Here is a 7,112-nt window from a genome sequence, read left to right on the forward strand (position 1 = left end):
TTATGACCCTGACGAGCACCGGACCGCCATAAAACAACAACGGAAAGACTTTCTCACCTCCCTGGTCAACCACACTCTCATTCCCAAGTCGTATTCTCGCTCTCAACAAGTCCACCTCAGACAGTTACCAACCTTTCCCCTGCAAAACGACAACAGTTTTTTCATTCGTCACCTAATCAAGGCATGTGTATCCCCTGTGAAATTCCGGACACCACTGAACACATTATTCGGACATGCCCTCAATTTCAAACTGAAAGACAGGTTCTCCTAGACACCCTTCCAGCTAACTTACGACCGAATTCGTTAAATGATCCCCTGCGTCCATCCTACCTACTTAATTTAGCGAAGGCAGTGTGGGACACTCTCCTGCATTTCATATCCCGACCCACTATTTTTCCCTTGCTATTTCCCACCCATACCCGTCGTGAACCTTAAATTATCGCTACCCCTAAGGGGGTCTGATGCACTAGCAAGAGACCCCTGAGTGTTTCTTCTACATTTCTATAAACGTTGAAAAATAAATACCACGACACTGCAAATGGCTTATCTGTTAATATTCTCGTCCTGTACCGTCATTAGGCGCATTTAGGCCAGGTAGGGCAGTTACAGCTGCAGGAGGTGCATATAAGAAAGGCTGATCACCACTCGCTGCCTGCGAGGTGCAGTTATCAAACTTTACATGCCTTCAGCTTCCCACTGATTTACGATTTAAAGTTTGCTCTTTTCACCAGTTAGGCAATGTAAAATAGTATGTGAGGCACTTGTATTTGGAAGCCCGCATCATACAGCTGCCTGCAAAAATTGCTGCCCGTGCAAGCATCGCACTCAGCCACCAAGAGTGCAGACATCAAGGGCGATAGCAAGCTAAGTGCAATGGCTTGGCTAATCTCGCCTTTACCATAAAACAAATTGTCCGTTAGTGGGACTGACCTCTTCAGCTTCAGCTTACATTAAAGGTTTTCTCTCTCTCTCTGTCACCGTGGAATTCGTAGATATACCAGAACACAGCTCTCGACCACGTCTCATTTGCGCATTTAGCTGTCGCCGAAATAACAAGCCGAATGTGGTACGTCCAGCTTGGCCCCCAATGCACACAATCATTTCCACATCACTGAATTCGCTGCATCACAGCACGGCATATACTCGCTTGGTGAACTCTTTTTCTGCATGTTGTTGCTGACGGCAACGTGACTTGTATATTTGTAGGATATGGGCGCGCACAACTAGTGGTGTCACACTTCGTCCTAGATTCTTCAGGGAAAAGATCGGTGTCGTCGTGTTGTCGCTGTTTTCACCTGCGAGGGCTCAAGGTGACGGCTTCATTAGTGGGTTGGCTCAAAGAAGCAGAACACGATGCCGAGGGAGACTTCGACGATACACTTCAACATATCACGCGGGTATCATCTAGGTTAAAAGAAACCAACTCGGGCACAGAACAGAACAAATTCCCAGTTGCAAAAGGACGCAATAAAATAATAAAAAAACAAACAAACGGCGAAGCGACCGTAGCGCGCGCACACACACAATGCCTTTGGAAATCGCCTTCGCATGCTTTGGCTGAAGCCTTGGGTGAAACTACAGGAAGTGACGGCTACGTTGACAGAAACTCTATCATCAAACAAACGCCAAAACGAACCTACCGCTGCAGTTGGGCGTACTTGTGCAATAGTGATAAAAAACACCTTACCGCAGTGCATAGCTTTTTGATGCTACGCGATAAAAGTAAAAACAACAAAAAGCCCACGGCTCAGGAAGTGACGAAAATGTCTTTATCACGTGACTTTTGTCTGTGACGTCACGACCTCGATCTGTTGATGGGCGGTCAGAGCGTCCCGAGGACGGCGATTTCAATGTTGCCGCACTGCGCATAGTAACGCGCTTGGTACGGTTTGTTTGCAAAATTTTTTTTTGTTCATTTGTCATAAAAAGCTTGACTAAAAAGTATTACGCCTTTCTACCTTGCTTTTTGCACTTCATTGCATCTCTAAAACTGGTTTGGATTAGCGATAGCGCACGCTTTTCCTTCTGCGCCTCGTCTCTCGGCTCCAACATGAACGCCGTGAAGAATTCGCTTTCTTGACGTCGTTTTTCCCACACGGGTCTCACCCAGTGTGTGCGGGAGCCTTCTTGCTTCTGCTTCAGCGTTTACACAAGCTTTGCCACGCAAAGCTTTCTTTGCCGCTTGCACCGCAAACGCCGTCTGCGTGGATTTGCAAAATCTTCCCCCCGTTCTCTTCCAAAACCGGAGGTTGCGTGCTTACGTAGGGGCTCTGCTATTGGCTAGTCGCTGAGGCCACTTCCGGGAGGCGAGCGACTGTTTCTGGCGGGACGCTCTGACCGGCCATCAACAGATCGAGGTCGTGACGTCACAGACAAAAGTCACGTGATAAAGACATTTTCGTCACTTCCTGAGCCGTGGGCTTTTTGTTGTTTTTACTTTTATCGCGTAGCATCAAAAAGCTATGCACTGCGGTAAGGTGTTTTTTATCACTATTGCACAAGTACACCCAACTGCAGCGGTAGGTTCGTTTTGGCGTTTGTTTGATGATAGAGTTTCTGTCAACGTAGCCGTCACTTCCTGTAGTTTCACCCAAGGCTTCAGCCAAAGCATGCGAAGGCGATTGCCAGAGGCATTGTGTGTGTGTGCGCGCTACGGTCGCTTCGCCGTTTATTTTTTTTTATTATTATTGTTATTGCGTCATTTTGCCCCTGGGAATTTGTTCTGTTCTGTGCCCGAGTTGGTTTCTTTTAACGTAGATGATACCCGCGTGATATGTTGAAGTGTATCGTCGAAGTCTCCCTCGGCGTCGTGTTCTGCTTCTTTGAGCCAGCTCACGAATGAAGCCGTCACCTTGAGCCCTCGCAGGTGAAAACGGCGACAACACCGATCTTTTCCCTCAAGAATCTAGGACGAAGTGTGACACCACTAGTTGTACGCGCCCATATCCTACAGGTATACAAGTCACATTGCCGTCAGCAACAACATGCAGCAAAAGAGTTCACCAAGCGAGGATATGCCGTGCTGTGATGCAGCGAATTCAGTGAGAGAGAGAGAGAAAAAAAACTTTATTTCTGGTCAGATTAAGACCTATGCGTCGTACTCTTCCGCAAGAAGAATCATGGCTCGCTGGTCGACGAGGGCCGCCGACGCCAACCACACTCGCCAGTTCGAAGGAGGGGGTTTAGGGTAATGAGGAGACTGCTGGGCAGCGGGGCAGGAGAAAAGGATGTGCTCAACATTTGAGTACGTAGCGGGGCAGTTGGGACAGTATGGGTCGGAGCGATAGCCGTAGTGGTAAAGACGTGCCGGAGTGGTGAGGGTGTTCAGCTGGATTGCCCGAAGGGTGTGCACTTGTGCAATGGATAGGGTAATGTGTGGTGGCGGGAGAGTCTGTAGCGAGTGCCGGAGGTGTTGGTAGTGCTCTTTGAGGGTTTTCTTGTAGAAATATGCCTCGTCCGCCATGGGAGGGAAAGGCCAAGGGATCACCGGCGCCCGGTTAGTAATCTCGCGGGCCAGCTGGTGAGCCAGCTGATTGCCAATAATCCCTGAGAGGCCCGGCACCCACACCACAGCGACCGAGGCAGGGGAGAGGAGCGTGAGAGTTTCAGAGAGGTCGTCATGCAGATCTTCGGCAATTCGGTTGTCGCGAAGAGCTCGAATAGCCGCCATGGAGTCGGAGCATATGCGGTAGCGGGGGGAAGGGGGTAGGGAAGTTAGTTCTCTAGTTGCGTGAACGATCGCCGCGAGTTCGAGAGCTAAGGGAGAAGTAGGATGGGAGTAAGGTCCTGCTGTGGAGGTTATTGGGGTGTCAGTGGGGCGGGGCATAATTACGCAAGCAGTGGAGCCACAAGCTGGGTGATATGCCGCGTCAACATAGCATGTGACAGTGTCCGGAGGGAAGGGGTCGTGGTAAAACGCGCGAGCTTGCCGTCTGCCCTCGTGAAGGTGTGGTGTCATGTTGGAGGGAATGGGGGCACAGCGGAGGTTACTGGGAAGGGGCCGTTGGGGGGTGTGCAGGGGAAAGTCAATGGGCCTGATGCGCGCCCGCTGAAGCAGCCAATGGCCCTGCGTGGAGCCAGACAGACGGCCCAGCTGTCGATCCCTGTGGAGGCGCAGAAGATCAGGAAGAGGAAGGAAGAGACCTGTGGCGTATAATTTCTCTGTAGAGGCGTGTGTTGGGAGACGCAGGGCAGCTTTGTAAAGTGTGTTAAGGGCAGGTTGAAAACTTCACATGTGTGCTTGTGTTAATGTGCAGTATGGGAGACAGTACAAGATTTTGTTCAGGGCGAAGGCTGTTACTAGCTGACTGGCTCTGCGTTCATCGATGCCCCCACGCCGCTTGACCACCCGTCGGACCAAGTGAGTCACTTGGTGGCATGTGGTGATCGTGGACTTTATTACATGGGAGAAGGAGTGGTCTTGGAGGGGAAATCCCAGAACCCGGCAGGATGAAGATCGGGGCACGGGAGTGCCATCGAGGGTAAGCGACAAGAGTGGGTTGACAGATCGTTGGTATTTAGTGGTGGAGAGTAAAAGCAGCTCTGATTTCTCTGGAGCTGCTTGCAGGCCTGAGCAGGCAAAGAACTGAGAAATAAGGTCAAGGCCAGATTGCAACGTTTGTTCCACCTCCCCCGGAGACCCATGGGTGCACCAGAGGGTAATGTCATCGGCGTATAGAAGCGACTGAAGGTTGGGGATCTCGGACAAGGCTCTGGCAAGGGGGGCAAGGCCGAGGTTGAAGAGGGTAGGTGATAGTACGGCACCTTGAGGGGTACCGCGGGTAAGGGTGATGGGTGGGGATAGAGCGGTCCCAAGTCGGAATCGAGCTTGTCGGGAGCGAAGGAAAGAACGAACATAAGAGTAGAGGCGGGAGCCGCAATGAGTGTCTTGGAGCGGGGAAAGGATGGCGTCGTGAAGGAGGGTGTCAAAGGCCTTGCGTACGTCCACAGTCACGAGAGCATGAACTTGAGACCCTGAGGGCTGAAAGAAAGTTTGCTGAAGAAGAAGAAAGAGGACTTGGGTAGACATATGGGGGCGAAAACCGATCTGATTGTTGGGTAGGAAGTTGGTACTGTCGAGAAGGTCTGTGAGACGCGCGAGAACCATACGTTCCATCGTCTTCCCGACACAAGAGGTGAGAGAAATTGGGCGAAGGTTTGGGAGGGTGGGGGGCTTGCCAGGTTTGGGGATGAGGGAGATGGTGGAAGAAATCCAATCCTCAGGCAGCGTACCTGTGCTCCAGTATTCATTGATTTGGGAGAGAAGGAATTCTTTGTCCGAGTCAGGGATGTTTTTTAGGATGGAATAGGAGATCTGGTCCGCGCCCGGAGTGGTACCAGCTTTATTTTGAGCCAGAGCACGTTCCAGCTCGGGTAATGTGAAAGGGCGATCGAGATCACTGTTTGGAGGCCCTGTGTACTCAGGGTAGAGAGAAGGGAGTGGTGGCGGAATGTATAAATCGGTCACCTCTCGGATAAGAGAGTCAGCGTCGTGTAGCGAAAGGTGCTTTTGGAGAGTGGGGAGGGGAGCCGGCTGAGGACCAAGAAGGGAGCGGAGAAGAAACCAAGGGGATTTAGTGTGGAGCGAACAGTTGATGGAATCGCATATGCGATTCCAATTTGCTGAATCAAGGGTGGAGCAGTGAATTAGTATGTCGGTGTTCAGGGTGTCTAGGCTATGCCTTAGCTGTGTGTTGTGGGGTTGGTTACGTATAAGACTAAGAAGGCGTTTGCGGCGTCTCCACATGCGCATAAGGTGTGGATCGGGGTTGTCCGACGGCGGGTCGGCCACGGTGGCGGTGGTGGTTTCAGACTGCGCCCTCTTCAGCGATCGTATCCACAGGCCATAGTTAGTTGTTGGTTCTTGGGCTCGCATGCGGCGAAAGCGGTCCCAGTTAATATGGGTGACGACTCGTTTCTTAGGTTTGTGTGTGAGCATGAGTGTAATTTCAATGATGTGGTGGTCGGAGAGAAGGGTATCCGGAAGGACTTGCCAGCTTGCCGGTGGATTCGGTCCGTTGTGAAAGGTAAGGTCATGTGTTGTGGGGCGTTGTGTCGCGTATCCGTCTCGTGTGGGCGTGTCTGGAGTATTAAGGAGTGTATATGAGCCCTGCATGGTGTGTGCTTGGAGAAGGCGGCCTGAACGAAGGGTGTTCGAGTATCCCCAGATGGTGTTTGGGGCGTTAAAGTCTCCACCAAGGATTATGTCACGCCGTTTGGGAAAGGATTGAAGAAAACGAAAGAGAGGAGAGAGCAGGACTGTGGAATTGGGGAGATTGTAGACATTCACAAGAGTAAGGGGTGGCTGCTGGGGCTCTGGGTAATAGGAGAGGGCCGTAACGTATGAAAGTAATGAGGAGGGGACGTCTTCCTGTTCATATGCGATATCCCTACGAATGTAAATGGACGATAGCGGCGTAATAGGGTCGGCATGCAGAGCTCGATAGCCAGGGGTAACTTTTGCATGCCTTGTCTCTTGTAAAAGAAGAAAGTGAGGGAGTGTGGCTTGCGTAAGGAGCCATTGATGCAGAGGCGTGCGATTCGTAGAAAGGCTACGGCAGTTCCACTGTACCAATTTAGTCGGAAATGTTGGGTGGGACGAGAAGGGTGGCGGGCCTAATTTTGGGGGCCACCCCAACAACCGAAGCGGAAACCGGGTGCGCGCGTTTAATTGATTGGCTTGTGTCTTCCATGGGTGTTGGGGCGTCATCAAATTTTTTGCTTATGGTGGCAGTTAGGTTGTTAAGCGACTCCGTGAGCGTTGTAATGAGCGTTTCGAGGCTAGAAGTGCGTGTGTCTTGCGCCTCGAGACGTGTTTGCTGGTTCTCGACTAGCGATGTAAGGGCAACTACGCGCGAGGTAAGCTCGGAAAGCCGCTGCTCGAGCTGGTCGACGCAAGAAGGAGTGGGGGAACTTTGGGAGGCGAGTGCGGGTGTAATTGGCGGCCCTACCTGCAGTGCGACAGGCGGTGGCGGGGGCAGGTCTCGATTCACTGGCGCAGACTTCGCTTGTCCAGTCAGTGCGGGTTTAGGTGCAGGGGCTGATGGTGCAGGGGTTGATGGTGCAGGGGGTATATTTGATCGCTGACCCCCCCACGTGGCAGACGGAGGCAG

At 51.8% G+C, this 7,112-nt stretch overlaps 1 pseudogene; it reads right to left on the minus strand.

Annotated features, from left to right (window-relative positions):
- Positions 1-3,088: 3,088 nt before the first annotated feature.
- Positions 3,089-5,218, minus strand: LOC144144196 (uncharacterized; annotated as a pseudogene).
- Positions 5,219-7,112: the final 1,894 nt, after the last annotated feature.

The sequence above is a fragment of the Haemaphysalis longicornis genome, unplaced genomic scaffold, assembly GCF_048455015.1.
Source record: "Haemaphysalis longicornis isolate Haplotype H1 unplaced genomic scaffold, Haemaphysalis longicornis Haplotype H1 scaffold_66, whole genome shotgun sequence".
NCBI lineage: Eukaryota > Metazoa > Arthropoda > Arachnida > Ixodida > Ixodidae > Haemaphysalis > Haemaphysalis longicornis.